General features: G+C 35.1%; 2 long non-coding RNA genes across 2 annotated transcripts in view; one reads left to right on the top strand and one right to left on the bottom strand.

The window, feature by feature from the left end:
* Nucleotides 1–23,228, top strand: part of LOC125386015 — a 108,822-nt gene that overhangs the window by 59,791 nt on the left and 25,803 nt on the right. The window lies entirely within an intron of this gene.
* On the bottom strand, nt 1,245–5,609 carry LOC125386014. Its single transcript, XR_007225830.1, has 3 exons — nt 5,014–5,609; nt 4,305–4,444; nt 1,245–4,227 (listed from the first exon to the last, which is right to left on the bottom strand). It is a non-coding gene; the product is annotated as an uncharacterized LOC125386014 (long non-coding RNA).

Genomic DNA, 23,228 nt, shown 5'->3' with positions numbered 1-23,228 from the left:
AACGAAATGTTGTACGCCTTCAATTAGTATAAACAATGATGTAGCAAACATATAATTTATATAGTTATATTTTTGTGATAATTATATATTATTCTACAATCAAGCAATAATACTCGTAAATAATTGAGATAAGTTTCAATTTAACTCTTTGACATACGGTTAAATCGGAAGAAATTCTCCTTGTAATCCGCCTCAACAAATACAATAAAATTTTCTATATAAAATAGGAATCTGCTATGCAAAAGTTCCATACGAAGAAATTTCCAATTTACGTAAGAGCTTTTCAAAATTAAATTTCTGTAAATTTACTTAAACAACCGTTTAGAAGGAACAAAAGTTTAAAGTAATTCCAACATCTTAATTAAAGATATTCTCACTTTTCATTTGAGATCGCAATCGTCTGAGAAGAAACTAGTCGTAACTTCTCTTCTTTGCTTTATGAACGACGCGTTCTCACGTGAGATGATGACTAGAAAGAACCACGTGGTGGCCTTGCCAATGATTTCGCGCCTCGAATTGCGTTCATTGTCTGCTTCGTAATTTCCACGTGCAGTGTTCATTCATTCTGACGATTCTCGCTTCTCTAATTATCCGCGCGTATTAGCGAGTTGGTCGTAACACGCGGAAGATGTAATTTCCGACACGTATTTCCAGCGGAAGCGCGGCTCGGAATTATAAGTAGCGTCGAGCTGTCAAGATAATCGATTGATCCCCCCTCTCCATTATCGTTCCACGATTTTCAGTTCCGTTCGATTTCTAGTCGCGGAATCAATGAATCGTGTTTTCCATTCTCGACGAGAGTTCGACACTGATACTTCCTTCGTTGGGGTAAACAAACCCCAGACGAAGATTAACTCCACGAGTATGTACATTGAAATAAACTTTCTAATTTTTAAACTACGAACAACATTCACTGTTCGGCAAGTTTCTAAGAAGAGGAATAAAAATAAACATATATATATATATTAAACAATTGTGTCAAACAAGATGTGCTTAATTTAGCGTAAAAATCTTTGTTAATGTTCATTCAGTTCGATTTTGTATTTGTTTCTTAAATCAGATTTTTTTTATTATTTAATTTGTACTTTACAATTTGTCCATCTGGACATAAATTTGTCTAGCTTAATTGCTAAATAACATGTGGATGGCTACCCCGAGCGGAATACCATTTTCGAATTTGATTATTTTATTTCTTTAGTGAGGTCAGTGGGATGTTTTTTTTTTTTTTTGTCTTCTTTCTATGAGAGTTTTGCTTCCTTCAGCAGCCAGCTGGTTTGGATGTGTTGCCGTTCTTTCCTTGTATTTTTCTGCGTACCTGCCGACTTCACTAGAATCAGATACGTGTTAAAATTCTGTTGTAGTCTGTTTTTGGGCGTTACAAGCCTTTATTAGATCTTCATCCCAAAATTTGAACTTGATTTTTTAACTCGATCATAGAAAATTCTATTCCAACAATGTATTGCATTACGATTGTACTTATCCCATCATGTTGTTTCATAAAAAGAATCCTATCATACAACATAGGAAAGAATGTGTAATATTCCCAGGTAAACAAAAAAAAAACTTTATTTCACGAGAGTTAATAAAAGTGAAACAAACGATTAACCATGGGAAACTAACTATCAGACAAGTTCTTTAATCAATCGATTCACAAATTCTCATTAATAAACTCTACAATTATGTGTACAGTTTGAAAGTATTATTAAAGCCAACAACAACGTAATTTACATTCTACAGATAGTATCGTACAGTTGGTTCCCTGTCAGCTTTACTATTTTCTCGGACGTGTGACTGATCGCGGTCTATCATGGAACGGTAAAATTAGTAACTGAACTTTGCTTTTCGATATGCATACAGAGACCTCTTTATAATCGTGTTACTTTGCAATCGTAACCAGACAAGCCGTGAATTTTTCCACGGTACGACATGTGTTCATGACGTGTTCTCAAGAAAGACGATACCTCTACCTATCGTGTGTTTGGTTTGTAAGAAAAAAAAAGAAGTCCTTTGACACTCTATAGTCGGTCATCCGGTTAGATAGCCATTATCTCGTTGCAACTTACAACGTGTACGATCGCACCATGTTGTAGAAAAATCGATACCTTGCAGACATTTGGTAGTATAAAGTACAGTGGGTTAGGTTAGGATAGAAAGTAAACTGGTATGTAATTGGTCTACAAACCTCGTTCGTATCGCTCGTTCCTTTTAACTTACATTAAAATATTTGTAGTGATAGATACAAAAATCCTAACAGATAAGTAATAAGTGAAAAATATTGTGATTCTCATAAATATAATTTTGTCTGATAAAAAATATAGAGGATAAACCGAAGGAATTTGTTATCTAAAATAACTTGTTATCTATCAGTTGTATAAGAAAATGACCTCGCACATCAGGTGTACAGCAATCGTTTGCATAAAAGTAAGTCTCAAATTATAATAAATTAGGAAAGTAGCGAAATAAATATCGGTTAATTATATACAGTCTGCTTGCTATTTGATGTATATTAAAATTTATTTTATCGAATATCTTATTTTAATTTGCCACCCCTCGGAAATTTCACCCCAATAGCGAAACAGGTGCGCTAATTAGCGATTACCCAAAGATCAACTTATCCTCAGTTTATCCAAGTAATCGATGTTCTACCATGTTTGCGTATCCAATTTATAAAATATAGGTCACAACATACATACTTTCCAATAATTAAAGGTATATTTCATTTAAACGACTGGAAATGTAAAATGTCTTCTGAGATCCGATAAGACAAACAAGTTTGAATTTCCGAAATTCATTATCGCCAAACTATCACAAACCAATTAAATTAATTAAATTAATTAGCGAATTAATCTATCACTATTCAGATCATATCTTTAATATCAAAAATTAGATCTACGAAAATACCATAGAAAAGAAAAATCTTTGCTCTTAAAAGAAAAATTACTCGATCGAATTTCCATTATTCCAATAATTCAACTGGGTACTATTACCGGAAATCGGTCGACAAATTTCACAACCGATAAGCGCTCTACTTCCAATGAACGCTCGTAAACGTCATGGTGTGGAAAGTATGATTCGAAAACGCTGAAAAAATTGACCAAGAACAAACCATCCCGAATGCAATGACGATTCGATAAACGAAAAACCGGCCGTCCATTTTCACTAGATAGAGAAGTTGCTGTTACATTATTCAACAGCTATTTTTCCTCCTGGAATTCTGATAAAAGCGACATGCTCAAGTGGCTATTGTTATTCGACCAGGAATAGAAAGAGAAAGAGAAAAGACGTTTTTCGTTCACCTCATAAGCTGTACGAGATTTATACAGATGCTGTCGATTTCGCTTCACATAAGGGTATTTTGCTTGCACGAGGCGAACGAAAGAAAAGGAAAGTTATGGACGAAATACTGGAACGTAACAAAAGCTAGCATTCACTTCGTGAATGTTAATGCTTCGACTAAATTGGTGTCCTAATTTAAATTCATTTTGTATTGCAACTAGGTCCGATGTAATTAGAATTCAGTAACACTGGTTATAACTAGTAACAAGTTTGAAAAAATTTGAAAGGAAAACTGGTTAGTTAGGAAGCATCTGGCTAAATGTAATAGATTTACATAATTATACTGAATATGCTTATGCATATAAAATATGTTAAATGTGAAATTATAATATACGTATATATATAAAATGTAAACAGCTTTTATATATGTATTTTCAAAAAATCATTGAAATTATTCATAAATCTGTCAAATTCCTACGAAAAATTACATAAAAACGAACTGGGATGCTCATTTTGGGACAAAACATCCTCAAAACCTAATCCCAATCGATCTCACTACCGTATACTCTCATACTTCTTATTTCTCAAATATTCCAATGCATTATTTATCAGTTTGACACATTTATCTTCATGCACGCTAACCACGATGTATCGAATTTCCTACGGCGTGTCCTATTACCAAAAAAAGAGAGGAGAACGCTCTAGATTATCTATAATTTCCCAAAGCTCCGACACTCCATGAGTGTTGTATTAACGGAGAAAGGGAGAGAAAGCTGGGGAAAAAAGAAGTTTAACAAAGTTCTTCGTAACTGAAGAACAGATGCCACGGCCAGGTCCTCCCCTGGACCCCATGGAACGAAGTAATGCGTGTGTTCTTCCATTAGTCACGGGAATTTCTTTACTCCCGTGGCGTATCAACCCCACGCTTCGATCTCCACGTATCGATAAAACCTACGATGCAAGGTGAACGAATGCGATAAGTCGCGCTTGCTTGACTAACGATCTTGTATTTTTGGGATGATACGTACCGATATTGGCAGTGGAATAATCATGAGGGAGCTCTACGAAAGATAACAAATTGAATTATTATTGCCGCTTGGCCCATGTAAGCGACGATAATGCGAGGTTGTAATTTGCACTTTTTTTTTCAACAGTTTCCGTTCCGTCCCTATAAAAGATTATATGGTTAGATTGTCGTAAATTATGATAAATAGACGCCTTTAAATAGCGTTCGTATAATCTTTAATTATTTGGAGGCTATAAGGAAACGTGAGCAATGTGAAGAATATATTATGGCTATCGTAAAATTTCCTGTTTAATATGTAATTTGTAAAATTAATGGAGTGAAGAAGATTTTGCAGATATTATGTTCTTTAGTTCCAAATTGTAGACTCGAAAGATATTTCGCTACTACAAAGAGCGTATATGTATTCGGAAATTTTCCAGTTTCCCGTAACATAAAAAATTTCAAGCATTGAAATATTCAATTAGATACTATACTATAATTAAAAGCAAAGTATGACGTAAAGACAAAGTTATTTAGAACCACACGAGCTGTCTATTCCATATTCAAAAACAGGTAATCAGAAATGATTAATATTTCTCGTATAAATCACTATAAATTTTAATCGAATTTAATTTTTATTCTCCTACTCGTTCTGTCTTCTAAAGTTCCTTACGAAAGATCAAACTATTTTCAAATTAAAAATTACAAATAACACCAATAATTTCAATTACCATCAATTCCTTCGATTACCAAATCTATCGAAAATACTTATTCCTAAACGCGTAGATCAACCAGAAGTATCCGATTATCATCAACTTGTCATAAGATCGTTTAATTATCAATCTCTAAACACGTACACACATGTTTAAACCCAAAACGTCTCCAATAGGTATTTATCGTTATTTACACGGCTGTGTCCTTCGGGTAGATCCAGGTCGATGCACCCAAAATCACTGGCGATCGAAGATTAAAAATCTCCGGTTCGTCTGTTTTATCTTCTTCTCTTTCCTACCTTTTCCTCTAAACTAAAGAGTTCGAGACGCAATGAATTACGAATCACGACCCCGGCGGAGGCGTGCAACGATCCGCAAATACGAACGACAGCATTTCCCCTTGAATCTCTGCAACTGGTGCAACGTGGCGCAAAGCGTGGCGCAACGTGGTGCAACACCCTCGTGACCGCGACCTGACTCAACTCGAGGCCCCTCGGTCGCGATCGATGTGGTTATTTCGAGACGAGAGAATCGCTGGAAAGATCGTAATAGCCAGCTACGATAAATAATATACGTGTCCGGAAGATCGCGGGGAGAGCGAGAATGACGCACACCTATCTATCATGATTGCGCGATCCTGCGTAAGAAGGAAACGTGTAGAACGAGGACTGCGGAGGAACTAGAGAACTAGGTTGACCGATATGCTAAATACCGATAGTTAAAAGTAATATTTACTGGGTTAAGGCATAAAGCGACGATTTTTAACCAGTGTACCACAGAATAATAATTAGTAGTTAGTTTATGTGTGTCATGAGATGAAAGTCGTTGGCTTGAAGTAGGGTTTCTTAAACTATGGGTCACAACCCCATATAGAGTCGTGTAACAGAATTATGTGGCAGTGAAACTTTTTTTTTAATTGCCACACACTAATGACACGAAAAATATCAATCGTCTGCCATCAAAGGATCAAGGAGAATTGATCGAGTTATTGTTCGAAATAAGTGTAAAACAGCGACTTCTTAAAAAATCATTTAAATGGATTTTTGATAAGTGATGACAAATGATAAAATTATAACGATAGACTTATAACAAAGAATTGTTTAAAATTAAACTTCTTTGATTTATTATCGACTAATATTTTATTTTCATATTTATTTTATGTACTCTCTTATGTACATAACTGGATTTACGTAAAATTCTGTCGAGTAAAATGGGGTCGCGAATGAAAAAGTTTAAGAAGCGCTAACTTAAAGGATTGCCTTTGAAGAGATGGTAGACGATTCTATCTTCAGTTAAAGTGTTCTATCTAGCATAAGTAAAACTTTGTTTGATTCTTTCTTTAAGATTTCTTCAGATTTCTATCTTGAATTATCGTTGGCATATGAAAGGAACAGGGAACTTCGATTTAAGTGTATTACTATATCGATAGACCCAATAATAATAAGAGATAGTAGTTTGGGAAATACTTTAAGTTCATATAACAACGCTTATCCGATGTTGAAATCAATATAAATGTTGGCAATCGTCGTTATTATAGTTAACAGATAAAGCAACTATTGTACATACTGGGTTTCAAACCAAGCTCCTATTACTTAATACTAATATTGATGCATCTATGAAATGCATCAAATAATTGAAAAAAATAAATTTTACAACATTCATATATAATATTTAAGATATTTTAATTTCTTTTGAAGTAAAGTTATTACGTAAAATAATTACATCTTTACAGGAATAATTAGAAAACGAGATTACGAAGAACAAAGTAAGAAAGAATATTAAATTAAAGTGAAATTTATTAAGGAAACGAAGTCATTAAGTGAATTGACGTTGTAATTCTATCGGGAAGCAATGTTTGGCAACTTAATTTGAATATTGTACACATTCTACGAGAGAAATTATATGACAATTATTAATGCAATTCGCGCGCATTGTCTAAAATATACATACTAAGTTGGCCTAAAATCAGATTAAATCAAATGTACTACAAGAAGAGGGCGGATCCAGTCCTTCAAACTCCAAATTCGGGTGGAGTCCCTTTCATGGTTACCAACTGCTGCACCGCGCATGCGATTTCCACTGAATCACAGTCAAACTTCGCGATACTATCAAATACAGTCGTCACAAGTTAATTTCAAGATATCGAGAGAAAAAAAAACGATTGTTTCTTAACAATCAATTACAAATATTTTATTTAAACATTTAACACAACAAATATCTCATTCTAAAGTAATTTGGTTCAACGATATAGGAATATAATTTTTGAATTACTAAAATTTTAAAAAATAGGGATGTTTTCATCAAAATTCAATTTCGGAAATCTTTTTCTTCTGAAAATTTGCAATCTCCAAAATTCTTGAAAGATCCCATGAAAAGAAAGTATCTAGAATATTCGTAAAATACTTGAATACATTTAACTCGATAATGTATACTAAAATTTTAATTTGCAAGTAACGTAATACTTTATTTTCCAATTATTCTTGACAAAAATAACTTTTCTCGATGTGCGGTCATATCACAGTCTATTACGAATACGTATAGCAACATTCTTATTATAAATTCTTATTATAATTGAACAAATTCCTTCATAACGAAGAAAACTACTCTCGGAAGTTCTCTCGAAGAAAAGCTATAGCCATCGTCTAAATTCTAGCCTGCTTTTTTATGTTAACTGTATACCTTTTGCGCTTCGTATGTTATTAAAATATTTTGTAATTAATTTAAAACCATCACCTAAGTCAAGCGATCTTTCTTCCAAATTTTAGGTATAGTATTTATTCGCATAGAATTTAGAAAATACGCTGAAAGCCGGAAGGCGCAAACGAAGAAAAGGCAGGGTCGTTCCCCGACGTTTTCGCGCGTCTCATCGCCCGAAAATCAGCGTCGGCTCCTTCGGCGATCTTCGGGGGTAAATGCGACCTAGCTCAATGCGACAACCTTCGGGGCCAGGGTGGAACGAACGGTCGGTCGTATACGAAAGTTGGGTATGAGGCTTGCGGGACAGAGACGAAGGAGCGGCGTTGCTTCATGGGGAAACATCTCGGGGAATAAAGGTATGGGGACGTCTGTCTCCATGGTGATCCCATCGAGCGGTTCCGAGCGAGCCGAGAGCCGGAGAGCGGGAAAACGCCCTTCGCGTTCCGTTCCCTTGCCTCGTCGTCGACGACAAGAGGGTCAAGAAACCTCTTGTGCCGTTTTCCTGATCGGCAAACAGATATACGAGTCGCTGGATGAAACCTCCGAGATATTGCACGGTAGACAAAGACATTTTTCAACTCCGTTAATTTCGTCGAAAGATCTACCCCGCGACAGAACTGGCAACTTTCGACGAACGGGTCTTTTTCTTCATACGCGTCTTCGAGCTACTCGAAGAATACGTTTGGCAAGGTTCGTCGAGAAACGAAGGGAAAGTCGAGAAAAGCAGGCCTCGTGACGAGTCGTTCATCTCGCCCGGACTAAATTTCACCCTCGGACGTCGCTGCGTCGCGCGCTCAAGATAATTGGAATCGACTAGTTCGAAAGGAAGGGAGATTTCTTTGATGGAAGCTGCGTGAGGTAAGGGTGAAAAGTTTGGGATAGGAGGAAGTTTTGGATGCTGCCAGTAAAATATTTGTGTAAAGTGAAAAATATTGATGACAGAATAGAGAATGGAATAACGTGGTCGAATTAATACGGAAACCGAAGCGAACGAAATTCTCAAATCAATTCTCTTAATCAAGGCGGCAAATTAAGATCGTACTATGACTATTCGTAATCGTACTATGACTCAAAACAAATTGACATGCTCAAAGCTGCTCGATTAAGGCGAATTAAATGTCGTACGGCTTCCAACAACGATGGCACAAACTTCGCCGGCTAATCTCGACGTCATTTTAGCAAATACGAGGCTCGCCGTTCAATCAAATAAATTCAAGGTCCTTAGACGCAATTATTGGGCCTCTTGATTAGACGTGACTCATGTACTCCGCCAAATCTAACCATGCGACCAGTCCATCGCTCTTTGAATGGATCTGTGTACTCGTTGCTTCTGTGGATGATTAATTACTATACGGGATGTTCAATGAATGTGCGTGGGAAAGTAGTATTCACCGGCACGTGTACCGTTTTAACGCATTAAGCTTCGACTATTTCGGAAACGGTGGTACAATTTTTCACAATTAAAGAATGCTTGTAGAAAACACTAAATTCCAAAATTGAAAAATTTTGTTTTCTATGAGAGAATTTTTTACATACCAATGGGAATACTATAGTATAGAATTTAAATGCAATTTCTCTTCCTAAAAAAGTTACCAATAGAGCTAGAAGATTTAAATGAACATTGAGCTGTTTTGACAGCTAAGAGATGGTATGTAAAGGCTTTTCGACAGGTACGCTCTCCTTTTTCGTGAATTTGGACTATATTGATGAATTAGTTTTCTTTCCCACTTGTAAAACTAGTTTCTTTGCTCTTACAGAGTTTTATAGAAGTACTCTTCGATTATTATACGGTGATATAGTATAAATATAGATATTTCTGTAAAGAACATGGTAGATTTATTTTCCCTAAATGTCAACAATGTAAACTACAGGAAGAAAGAAGTAGGTTTAATCGATTGTTGTATCAATAAAGGTAAAAGTTTCTCTTTTTCTCTATGTTTGAAAGAGTAAACCGACTTTAAAAAAGCTTTAAGTCGTACGTATATCTCATCCGCTTTAATGATTTTTTTTCTCTTACAGAAGATGAATTTCATTAATTTAATGAACATAAAAAATGTATGCGTAAATAATTTTCATAAGTAATCGTATTATTAACATTTTTGTGCGTTTAATTAATTTTTCTGTTATTCAAGAATTCTTTTACGTTCCCAACGTGACATTCATAGATAATTGTACTTTTTCTGAAAAAAATTATAATTCATGCAGACTATGAATATCCGTGAAATACGATTCGTTCCTTAATTATCTACGGACGTAAGAAAAGTGAATTACGATGAGGGTAATGGACTGTCTCTTTCAAGGTGCGCACTCGTTTCTTTTCTTCCTCCCTTTAATTAATTGCTTCTCCCTTATATTACATTTTCGTAGAATAATTTATACCCTATCGATAATTTCCGAATTAGATCAGTATTTTTGCAAACTCCTCCCACTTTAATTCAAGAGTGTGATAATAAAATTAATGAAAATGAACTTGCGTTGATTAAACATTATTTAAAAAGGTTAATACTTGTATTATTTGCACAAGATCTTATTTAATAAAAATAATCTACTGATATTCATAACATATCGGTATAACGTCCAAGCAATTATACCAATGCCTGCTACGTTATATTTATCACAAACCACTACTTTTTTTTTAATTTCATAATTCAGGTATAAAGAAAAAAATTAATTTTTGTATACATATGTAAACTCGTTGCATCTTCAGCTAGTATTTACATCTAGTACGATAGAGAATCAATACAACCTCGCACCCTCACGCCTATCCCCCACTCTCACCTAAGTGACAAAGACTACCTGCACGTCTGCAATCCTGAACGATTCTTTATCACGACTGTAATTCAAAGAACCTATTTCAATTAATCAAACGATCAATTTATTTCTAAGAATCATCGCTCACCATTCATCGATCGTCTCCTTTGCGATACACGAAGCCTTCTCCTTTCTTTGCCGATCTTCTTCCTTTCTTTGTTCTTCCGCTCTTTTCTTTCAGGCATCGATAGATCCATCGTTGCGTTTAATTTCTTTTGCACGCGCGTCGTAACAATCGAACAATCCTTCGACCCCTCGTTCACGTGCATCTACGTGTACAGAAACATTGTTGTTCGCGATTGAGATTACCTAACAAGATTAAATTTTATAGTCTATACAAAGTTGTCGGGCTGTGCTAATGCCATACCGCAGCATATCGGGTCTACGATCGTAGTACCGTTTAATAAACGTCCTGAGCACGCGCACGTAAAAATATTGGCCTCGATAATAAACCGTGGTACGTACATACTATATTGTGTACCATCCACTTATTCTGCCGAGTGAATGCGAAGAGGTCATCCTCTTCGTCGACCAAAATGTGAAATTGCACGGTTTCAGGTGATTCTCTTTAATGAAACTACTTCACCTGTGGCTTCGTTACCTTCGTTTCCTTTCAGTCAGCTATTCCCTGGAGAGCTGCGGCTTTGTATTTGTATAAATTGATTATAGTTATAAAGACACTTTTTCCAAACTTACTTTTAACGCTAAAAACCTGATATTTGCCCGTGCAATTATAATTTTATTTCAAGCAAAACGATTAATGTAATTGGAGTTCATATAATAGTTCACTAATCCACCTCGTAACCTGTGATTTTTCTAAGAATCTCTACTAATAAATCAAGTTTTAATGAATAATGAAATAATCGTCTTAAAAATATTTTTATTGCATATCATTTATTATATTTCTAAGAATCCTTGACTTTTGTTTGCTCGATCGATATGATACGATCATTCATGGTAGCGATCGTTTTGTGCAGTGTATAGTAAAAATCCGTTTATTGGAACGAAATTTTTATTGGTATCCGATCAATTGAACTCCCATTAAGTAAGTGAAAAAGTACAGATAATGGGGAGGATCAGTATGTTATTAAATAAAGTCTACTTTAAACGTTACATATTGTTCGCCAATGTTCCATGCAACTCACCCCAACTTCTCGGAATAGCTATACATATACATACACATCTTGCCTAGAGGTAACGCAGCACTTCCGTGTTCGAAAAACTCCCCTAAAGGATCGGTAAGATCATTTAACCCGAAGTCTGCCTAAAAATGCGACAGAGAATACCTTCAGCAAACCCCCATTTGAGATATAGTAGTCATCTTGTAATTACATAGCGGGACATATCAAGCGTATTCGCTCGGTTACATTGTACATACGGGGAAGAAGTTCGAGCGTAGTGCGTTTTCGGGCGTTTCGCATGCAAAGCCGGCTGACACGACGTGAACCACCCTTCAATCAGGAACGTCATTATAACGGTTATAAAACTGACCTTAAAACTAAAATACCGTCGTCGTTGGCCGTTAGGATCGTGCGAAGAATTACGCTTCACGGTCGCGCATCGTACGACCAAGCCAACGAACGATGCTTCCGCGAAACGAGCGTCAAGCTCGGAAAGTACGAACGCTGTCTTATTAACGTTAAAGGGAGGTGATCATGTATCGTGCACGTGGCGAACACCTGTCATGCAGTTTCGTTAAAGGAAATGCGGCGTAATGAAAGAGTTGAGGCAGAAGCGCGCGAAAACGGAGCCAAAGACGAAGAAACGCGCTCGCTATGCATAACGGAAGAACTCACCACCCCTCCCCCCACCCTCCTTAAGTAGAAAGTATCTACTCCATAAATATTCGTAATGGGTCGTTTTTAAGTATAATAGCGTCATTCGTTCTATCATGTCACTTCTACTCGTACTTCCTGAAAAATCTCGAAACTTGAATTTCCCTTCAGGTCAAAACCATTATATTCGGAACATTCGGACCGATTATCAATCTATGCATCAGCATTTTGCTTCATTAGCGAATATGATACATTTTAAATCAAAATTGCAGGAAAAGTTCGCGAATGAGACTGTATGATGTACTCAGAATATTTTACATAATAATAATATTATTATTAATATAATATTATTATATAAATTACATAATAAACAATAAATTCAAATTACATTATTTCTAGCCAATTAGCATCAGACTCTTTCAAAATTTTTTCCGTACATTTTAATTGTAAGTGTATAAAACATAAACGATTCTGCCACGGTCGCGTTATCCGTGAACGATGATTTTGTTTGAACTGTATCTGTTAAATTAATCAAAAGACTGTGATAAAAATTCCAAGAGCACATAGCCAAGCTTCTTCCTTCTATTAGATATAGGACGAAGTTTGTTTTCGTTTCGGCCTCCCGGTTCATAAGAAATATGTACAAGTACATACCACATCTCGTTCTCAGCAGTCAGCCAAATGGAATTCTCGACCGACAAAGTTTGCCGGGTTATGGTCTATTGTGCTGCCGTGCTACCCTCCTTTTGTTTCGTTCAAGACTTGCCCGCGACTCGATTAACTCCTACGTGAACGCCTTGAACGCATGTGTATCTTCCTTTGAAATCTAATTACCTTCTTGAAAGGTGCTCATGACGATACGCTGTATTGGAAGGTCTGCCACGGTGTTTTGTGTTGATCTCCAGAGGGTGGAGTTTCTTTCTCCGGCAGCTTCCTGAACTGTGTGTAGCACGCGTGGGATTTAATTTGCGTACGAAGTCAGGAAAGAGAACTTTTGTTACTAAATTGTTTTGTTAACTTTGTTGATAAACGCTATATGTACTTAATTTTAGTTAAAATAATTCCTTTCTCCATAAAAAAATTATTTTACGGTACATTAAACAGTAAAAATTGTCAAGAAACGAACGAACGAAGAAACGAAAAGTTACATACCATTATGATAAATTTGAGAAATAAAACACGAATAATATCACTCGGTCCTTTTTTCTCAACTTTATTAAGATGCTTAGTTTATATTTTACGTTATTTCTAATTGTTTCTATCAAAAATTGTTTGTTATTGCAATTACTATCTCTTATGTATCTCTCGGCTCGCGATCTCCTTCATTCTTCTTGCACGACAAGTGTGGCTTTGTCACGAAAAAACAAGGCTTTCGTTGTAGTTCCACGAAGTCCTCGACATTTTCGAAGTTTCTTCTTTGCAGAAAAAAAGTATTGGATTGGCCGCAGAAGAAGATGATGTTCCCACGGAGCATGTCCACGGAATGTGGTGGGTGTGGTAAAAGTTCCCACCCGAATACGTGTAATTTTTTTGCGCTTGCCTTGCAATATTCCGACAAGCGTTGCCTTGCCAGAATACAATGCTACTACCGATTGATAAATCGCGTCATTTATCAATTGTGGCCGACTCGAATTCTTCCGATCTAGCACGGTGTTTTTCGAGATTCATGGTTTCATTTGTGCTACTTTTTTAACTAATTTGTCAGTGTTCATATTATTCCCTCTACTAACTTCGTTTATACTTTATTCGCCTTGGACTATCATACGAACTTCGCTGTTTACTTTTAGTTTCTAATTAGTACATGGAAATTAGTTCATAATTTTTATGCAATGATAATCTTTTTCACGCTTCTTGCATTTCAATATTTTCGTCGATCAAAAAGCTTACATCACTCCAGTACATCAATTTTTCATTTCTTAATATTAAAAATCTAATGATTCTTCAAGTACCGCAACCAATTTTATATGAATTATATTCAGCTATTCAATAATTTTATGATTCGTTTTCATTACAATCTTAGAGATGCACAATCTTTTCCTATATATCTCAGAGAGTCGTTGTTTAATCAATGATAAAAAATAGATAGATATGCAAACATTTTATCTTTTTCTTAAAATAACTCGTACAAGAAGAAAGAGAAATATTTCCTGTAAACTAATTTTTCTCTTCTGTCATTTAACATTCGTGAAGTTTAATATTCGTCAAACTTATTTTTCTTGAGTCGAATAAATCTTAAATAATTATTCGATCATTTATATATAATCTGTCTAATTTTTTGTGTTAACATTTTTTCTGTAAGCATTAAATTACACAACAAATTCTACAACTAACTTATACAGTAGTATGGATGAATATTTTTACTCGAGTGTTTAATATTTACTTCCACTATGGAAAGCAAAATAAAAAACGGACGAACAGGTATACATTCGGATTCTAAAGATATTCAGAAACAGAAGAATTTCGGAGAAAAGATAACCATTTACGTTGTATTTAAAGAAGATCATCATACTACTAATTTATCATTACTAAATTACGATTTACTAATACGAACAATCGTAAAGCGTTCCAGTATCATTTGCCAATTGAAAATCGTTGGCCATGACAAGACACGAACTTTTCTTCTTCTTAGAAAGCATTTTATGTATATGCAGGTACATTGCAGTACACAACTGTACTGAAAATACGAATTTTTGTGAATTTCGAACCCTTACGAAGATAAATATACAGTTCTATGTGCTGTCCAAATAAGAATTAAAAAATATATTATGTAAATGTATCGTATGTAAAAAGTTACAATATATCTTTTTATCTTTATCTTACATGCGTATTTCGTTTCTTGAAAATGAAGTTCTTCTTAAAATGTTGTTGAACAGTTTTTTTGTATTTGAGATAACAATACATTGTAAAGTATATATATATGCATCACTTTTTAACATTTCACTATGAATATCACGTATTCCAGATCATTGGTACGTGACGAAATCTGACCCGTTTTGATCTTCGAAATAAAATATGGTATTTTGCTTGCCACGTATGACCTTTAAAACGGCATCTTTTTTTTATAGATATGTGGATTATTATTTCAAGAAAAAGTTGGAAGATAAAAATATCCAACTTACACATAAACACTATTCCATAACTAGTTTACCTACTAAATATTATAATGAATAATTTACTGAAGATATATTTTAAACATTTTAACATATCACTCACATAGATCCCGTATATTTTTGCATCTTTAAGTTCATTACAATTTTTCATATAGCTGAAAAGAACTAATCCAAATCCCGAGATTGTATCTTTCTATGCAAACAGCAACCACGATGTACTTCACTTACCATCCAAGAACAGTTCACCAAACTCACTCAAACATATCTCAACATTAAACGAACGAACAGCCATTTCACGACGTCAAAGCACATCAACATCGAACGAAAGAAGAAGAAGCGTCTTGCATATCCAAAAAAAAATATCTCCCATACAGGAAAATTATTTCTTCGAGAGGCCACCGTTCGAGACGTTGTACGCGTCGTCGACCGCTTAATAAGAAATAATCGAAGAGACTCGGTCGGAATCGTGGAGACGGCGAAGAAGCAACCGTGTAGATGACGCGGACAGGACAGAATTTAAGGACGCCACGAGGTTACGACACTTTCAAGGATCGGTTGTTCGGGTCCTGAAACAAAGGGAGGCGCCTGTAGCACGAGGCCGGCTCGTAACGAGAAGAAGAGCAACGATCGCGTTGTATCTGGACAAAGGGAGACAGACGGTGCCGAAAATTGCTGCTGCAGGCCAACCTGTCTGCGAAAAATAGAGAAGTTGACGGTGGCAAGGAGAAAGAGAGACGAAGAGGATCGGTCGCTGATCGAGGAGAAGGAGAGTCAGATACAGAGAATTCTACCTGTTCGAAGAGGCACGATCACTCGGGGAGCCCGTGCCGATCTTTCCGAGCCATGCAGTCTCTCTCTTGAAAAAGAGCGATTTCATTCAGCGAACAGTCATTGACAACGTCAGCGTGTCTGGTTCATTAGGCCAACTAACTGTGCTGTGCTCCCGGAGCTATTTTCTAGCCAAATTTCCTGCAACCTTGTGACTCTCGAATTTCGTTTATAATCCAATAAAACGAACGTGTACAGGAGTTTCGCGAGAGGTAAAATCGTTTATGGAATTTCTACGCGGTGCTGGGTAGCTTGGCAATCGAGGCGTGTCGCTGGTAGACAACGTTGATAGATTTTTTATTGCCAGAATTAAACGCGATTATCGTCTCGTTCGAGAGACGTTGCTGGAATACAACTGACTTTTCTTCGACTACAATTCATTCGATGTTGGGGTCCACTAATTGTGTTAATTGGTTTAGGCTCGGTATTATATTACCATTGGTCCGTGGTAATTAAGATTTTGAAGAGAGATAAAGAAATTGATAAAGAGTTTAACCTCTCGCATGTATTTCTGTAGTTAATGATTTGTATAATCTTTTTAAGACTCGGTGTGCTAACGACTTTTACAATTTCGAAAGATGTATATTATCTCTGGCAATAAAAGCTTTCTATTTTTTCGTTTCGTTTGCTAGAAATAAACGAAGATAACATTAATCATGGAACCAGATACTCAAGTTCTACGAATGTTCGTAATTGCAAAGAAAACAGTACGCGAGTCATTGTAACTTTGGATGATATAACGTAATGAATCATACATAGAGGAATTAAGATTTGCTCGAGTATATGCGCACTGTGAAGCACGCCACTTCGATGAAAGTATTTTTGTTCCAGCTGGAATATAATTAATTTAACGAAATAAATTCAATTAAATATAACGCGTTAATAAGTTGCAATGAAAATTAGAATTGTGAATTTCATAAGAAGAATTGTGTATAAAATTGACATTTGAAAGTGAAATTTAGAAAGCGTAAGAGAAACTCTGTTAAAAACAACGTAAATATAATTTAAGATCATTAAAAGAATGTAATAGCACAAAATATTAAACTATAAATAATAGACCAAACACAGAAGAAATTTTTTATAATCATTAAACTTTAATTTACCAGTTGAACTTGCAATTCATAATAGATATCGTTATATAACATAGTCTTTAAAGAACCGACCAATTTTTTACACAAACTTGTATTAACCAGACGCATAAAAAAGACAAAGCACATCAAACACAAAATTAATCATCTCTCGAAACTGACAACTAATCCGCACCTAAAAGAAACATTTCAAATAAAGTCTATAGTCCCCAAATAACCAAAATAAAGTAACACACTTAACCTCGATCAAAATCAAATTCACTATCAAAACACCTACTTATCTTTCGCAATCCGCGTCTCGCCAAATATACCTGTCCTTTCAAAACTTCATTTTCAAGTTGATCAAATCTCCACAATCAAACAGTAGACTCTCATCTAATTGCTACAATGATGATGCACAAAGGCTGCCAGTACATAAACCTATCTTTCAACGAAGCGTTTTTTTATGAAGTTCTACATTTCATTTTGGTAATATCAAATTGCTATAGTTATATGGAAATACTATTGAATGATAAAAAATTTAACATACTTGAATCTAATTAACAGAATGCAAAAATGTAACATGTAAAAATGCATAAAACATCCAGGATGTAGTACCGGTTATAACACTTAGCATGTAAAACAATTCTCTACCTAGATTTCACATTTCTAATTATCTTCATAAAAATATAAATTTGCATAAATATTCGCAGTCTACTAACTAATTTACTTCCCAATTAATTAGTATGTAAATGTTATAACGAATACAATGGAGCGCCAATACTTTTTGTAATCACTGTACACGTATATCACCTCTATTCTAGGAGTCGAAAAGGTCTAAGCTCTATCTTGGTGTACCATTTTCCCCTCGGTTGATCCCGAAATAGAAATACCCACTCGCGTATCGATTCAACGAGTACGAATGAATTCCCGCGGTGTGTTCGCAATCCTGGTAAGCTGGGTCCCTTTATTTGCAGAAGGATAAGGCCGGATGCGGTTATCAGGCGGACCGATAAACAGCCCCTAGGGCCCCGAGAGCCCGCGTCAAGACTTCTTGTATTTATAATATTTGATCTGCACGAGCTGTGTTGCTTTGGATAGTGTCAAGCCATCGAGCCTTCCTCTGCCTCTCTGTGGGGCCTGGTTATGGTCCTTGAAGGATCCCCAGGCTCAGGTAGACAGGACAGCCATTCATGGTCTCTTAAAGAAGGCTAAACCTCGAACAGGAAACGCTGGGACCGAGTGGATGCTATTTAGAAGTGTTTTTTCAAAAAAACTCCTAGCTGCTTGGTAGGAGGATGGCACTTTACCCAACCCTGTTTCCACGACCCGGCTCCGCTTGTTTGCTTTATCCAAGCGTGCGCCTTGACCAGAATCATCCCGAAGGGATCGAGGTTACCTGGTGATCCCTGCTTTGGATACTGTTTTGGATACTGCTTTGGATATGCCGACATACTGGATCCTCTCGGCCAGTTGATATACTAAGGATCGACTACGGATTTTGATACCTTGGTAATGGAGTTATATGAGAGGATGAACGAAGTGTACGCTTCTGTTCCCCCTTTCACCAGTGAATCAGCCTGGTTCCTTCGGATTTGATACGATATTGTTGAGCTGTCTAGCGTGTCAAGATGTTATGCTTGTATTTTTTGTGTATATAGACTGTTTTTTTCTTTTTCTCTAGAGAATGAGTTTCGATGGCTCCTTTAAAAATTAGAGAATTATGAGAATGATATTGAGTTGAAAAGTGCGTGAAATTAATAGTAGAATGTTGGGAAAGGAATTGAAATATGTATTTAATTTGTACTTTGCTAGAATCCAGTCGTCAGAACGTGAACACCTATTATATGAATGAAAAATCATAGGCGGTGGGAAGTATGAGGTGGTCACCTATTATACTTCAATTATATAAACTGTTTGTTTCTCGACAAATTTACATAATCTACTGTATTTTAAAGCTGAAGTACGTACGCATAATACATTTTAAAGCGAGAGATATATGTGTAGTTTGCATGACAATTTTGAAAATATAACCACGTTTCTTCTTTAATTCTTTCGCCATTTCTATTTTTCTTAGAATTTGCTCGTGACATGAACAAGTCACGTAGTGGTCACGTAAGTGGCTGCCGCAATTTACGTCTTTCTAAATCATTCGCCGTACCTATCGCGTAAAAAATTCAAAGTGTCTTGATATTTATAAATTTTTCGTATCTTCACAGTCAAAAAAAGAAATCCCAGAATAGCTCAAGTTACGTCATTCACTATCGTAAATGATACAAAGTTTCTGCGATGATTACAAATTTATTACCACTCGACTTACATTTGGTCCAAGCATAGTTGATCTATTTTTGGAGTCTCATTTGTCAAAGAAGCTGACTCTGGTTTCGAAATCGTCTACGCAATAGTCGGTGCAGATAAAAGAACTGTGAGATCGCGTGTGGTTTTTAATTTGGACATGCATTTCGGCACGCATTTAATATCCCGCATTGTGGATCCGGTCGAGATCTCTAGATTAGGCGATTTAAGATGTTCCCCGGTTGACGTACGATCGCGATTCCCCTATTCCCGTAATTGCCCTATTCCCTTATTCTAAATTGCACAAAGAATGAAAGTGCCAACGTGTGTCGTGGAACAATTATTTCATCTGATAATTAATCTTTAACTTAACAGAACTCGTCTGTAACAGGAACGTAAATTTTTTATTTCATTACGATAGTTTTATAGAGAATTTTTTAAACTTCGGCAATTGAACTTTATTAGCTACAAATTTTTAGAAAAGAAATTGGAACGACCCATTTAACGTTATTAAAATAGAATTAGAAAAAAGTGAATGAAATTCAAGTACACTAATAACATAAAATATAATAAGTTACATTGCGATAAAAAGTAATCATAAAAGAACAGATAGATGTCGTGAGAAAAAATTCAAAAATAAACGTAAATTCCAAACAAATTGTATCAGCATTGTTTAGTGATTTAATCTCTCGTCGTTAAAAAATAATTGTTAATGTCCTACATTGAGTCATAGGAGCTCGCAGCTCTTTTTAATGTCCTTTGTCACGCATAAGTCTTACTACGAATTATGTTATAGCTTATAAAATTCGTAAATTACTGCTATCTGTTCCTACTTCTTTCGAATAATTGTCGTAATTGTTCTTATCGATAGGAATCACTGATATAATACACAATAGATCAATTATTTCTTCCGGAAAATAATTCTAACGATTTTATCTTGATAATAAAGAGATAACTAAAAATACTTGTTTCTATTTAATTTCTTGTATGTAATTTAGAATAATTTGTTCTAACTTATTTTTGTTAAAGAAAAATATATTTTTAAATAAAATTTATATACTTGAAATTCAGAAATAAAAAGATATTTTTTTACTAATCAGACTTTAGTAGAATCTGATCTCTAACTTATAATCTGTTAAGGAAGTAGCTAATTCGTCAGACAGAAATAAATCAAAAATATCAAACAAAATTTTATTATACGAGGAAAAATCGATAATTTAGTAAGCGTAATCAACAATCGATTGAACAACCCTTATCACCATTTTTATCAATATTGACAATCCCAAAATATTTCTTAAGTATGCCTCGCAGCAGAACCGTACGATATTGACTCAATACAATTTCCTCTAGCTTTCAAAGAAACACTTGTATCGATAACGATAACCACGTATAAATTGTTTCAGATTGATTTTTTTTATTAGTGTAATATCGTATTCACTATATAATAATGCAAAGTGAAATGATTAGGGGAAAGTATAATACACGGAACAGAACTCGAGCTATGTCGATAGAAATCGTATTCCTCTTTTCCAGCAAACTACTGTAAAAAATTATAATATTTATGTAACAAAAATTAATTGATATATATACCACGTGATAACACATCAGAATGTGAATCTATATTAAACAAATCCTTTTATATAAAATATAATATTGCAATATGTGTTCCTCAAAAATCTAATAATCGATTCCAAAAGCCAACCAAGCTTTCTTTTTATTATTTAATTTGTACTTTACAATTTGTCCAGCTGGACATTCGGCAAATTTTTCTAGCTTAATTGCTAAATAACATGTGGATAGCTACCCCCAGCGGGATACCATGAGGCCAATCAAATAGCCATCAATTATTGTATCATATCACTAATATCAGACAGATGCACGCAGAATTATTAATAAAAATTTACAGCCAAAGTAAAATTGTATAATCAACCAATATATATCATATATCAAATTCTTCCAATAGATTTCGAAGAACGGTTACTGTAGAGAGCTGTATGTAAATACCCACATTATCGGTGCGGGTATAAAATGTGGGAAACAGTTATAGTATCTATGCTAAAAGCCCGATACATATGCATACCAAAGATACAATAAGTTCTTGCAATGTTAGTGTATTCGTTTCAGTCGCCGTTCAGACGGTGACAAATCTACGTGAATAATTTTTCATTGCCTTTCTTTCGTCGAAATTTATAACTAAAATGTGGATCTTTATGCATTCACATATTTATGAGAAACTTAACACTTAATTGATATCTTTGAGTTATTGGTAGTAAAAGTTTAGAATATTTAATTTTCATTTAAGCAATGGTTTTGACGATCATTTGGTTCGTCTCTGCAAATAGTTATTGAGAAACTATAACCTTCTAAATGGGAAAAGAAGGTGAAATTGTTTTACTATAGATTTTATATTTTGTACTATGGTGTTTCTCCTGTGTAGTGTAAAATGTAAACTAAAATTGAGCAGACTGTCTAAAACTCAACTGTAGCGATCAACTGTAATCCATTGATACACGTTGACGATTAAATATACAAAAATACACAAAATACATATAATATGCAAAAATATGTAAAATATATAAAGATATCCATATATTATAATATTAAAAAATAAATTTGTGAAATAAATTTCTCCAATTGTGCCCATAAAAATATGAATTTACAGAATGCATATCTGCATTCGTAGTCTACTTGCGACGAAGAGACAGTGTTCCGAATAAGATGGTTTTCCATATGGACGCTTCCATGATTCCGTAAGACTGGACGTATAATTACAGGCAATATCATTAAAAATAACCTCTAATTCAAGGTAACCAAGAGGGTATCACGATCTCGTGTCCGGATATAGTTGGACAGGACTGATCAGAAAGTTGCACAATTTGCATAATTAGGAATAATCACGCGAGATGAACCGTCAAGATTATCAGTTCGCTACGTATCTTCGTTAGCATATCTATTGCACGGTAAAGCTCGATATTCCCGACGCTCTCCTTCCGATTTTTATTACGATTGTTGTGGTATTATCGGTGAATTTCATAAGAAATGCAAATTCTAGCACTTTATCAAAAGGAGGAAATTCGTGACGGTGTCGGATTTGAAATTTTTATGCCACCTTCGTCCACCGTGAAATTAATTAAATATCTGATATACGTCACATTACTTGTTTCGTTTTTCAAGTATAAATAAGTGTGGTTTCGTGCGCAACTAAAAGAACAGATCCTCCTCTCGTGATCACGAGATTAAAACAAAAAAGAAATACGAGTCGCTCTGTTTCTTCCTGAAGGTTTGTAATCAGGCTTAAGTTATTCGTTATGTCTTAATATTTTATCTATATTATACCTCATATTAACGAACTAAAAATGCACTAATTAAATGATTAAAACTACAAAGAATAACAAATGTTCTGATTTGATACTCTCTGAATCCTATCAATGAATAAGATCATTTCTACAAATCTGTTCTCTTGCTTTTATGCATTTCAACCGTTTCAATTACCCCGGAAACCTTATCGCCAATCGTATCGATACAATTCCAAAACCCCAATTTCAAAATCCCAATTTCAATCCATCCAATCTTACCTCGAAAGTCCCTCAACCGATCACCCATTCATTCATCCCTCGAAAACCACGTATTCCATCAACACCCCAAATGAG

This window comes from Bombus terrestris, chromosome 11 (genome assembly GCF_910591885.1).
Source record: "Bombus terrestris chromosome 11, iyBomTerr1.2, whole genome shotgun sequence".
In the NCBI taxonomy this organism is placed as follows: domain Eukaryota; kingdom Metazoa; phylum Arthropoda; class Insecta; order Hymenoptera; family Apidae; genus Bombus; species Bombus terrestris.
The sequence above is the reverse complement of the archived record's forward strand: the minus strand, read 5'-3'. Positions and strand labels throughout refer to the sequence as shown.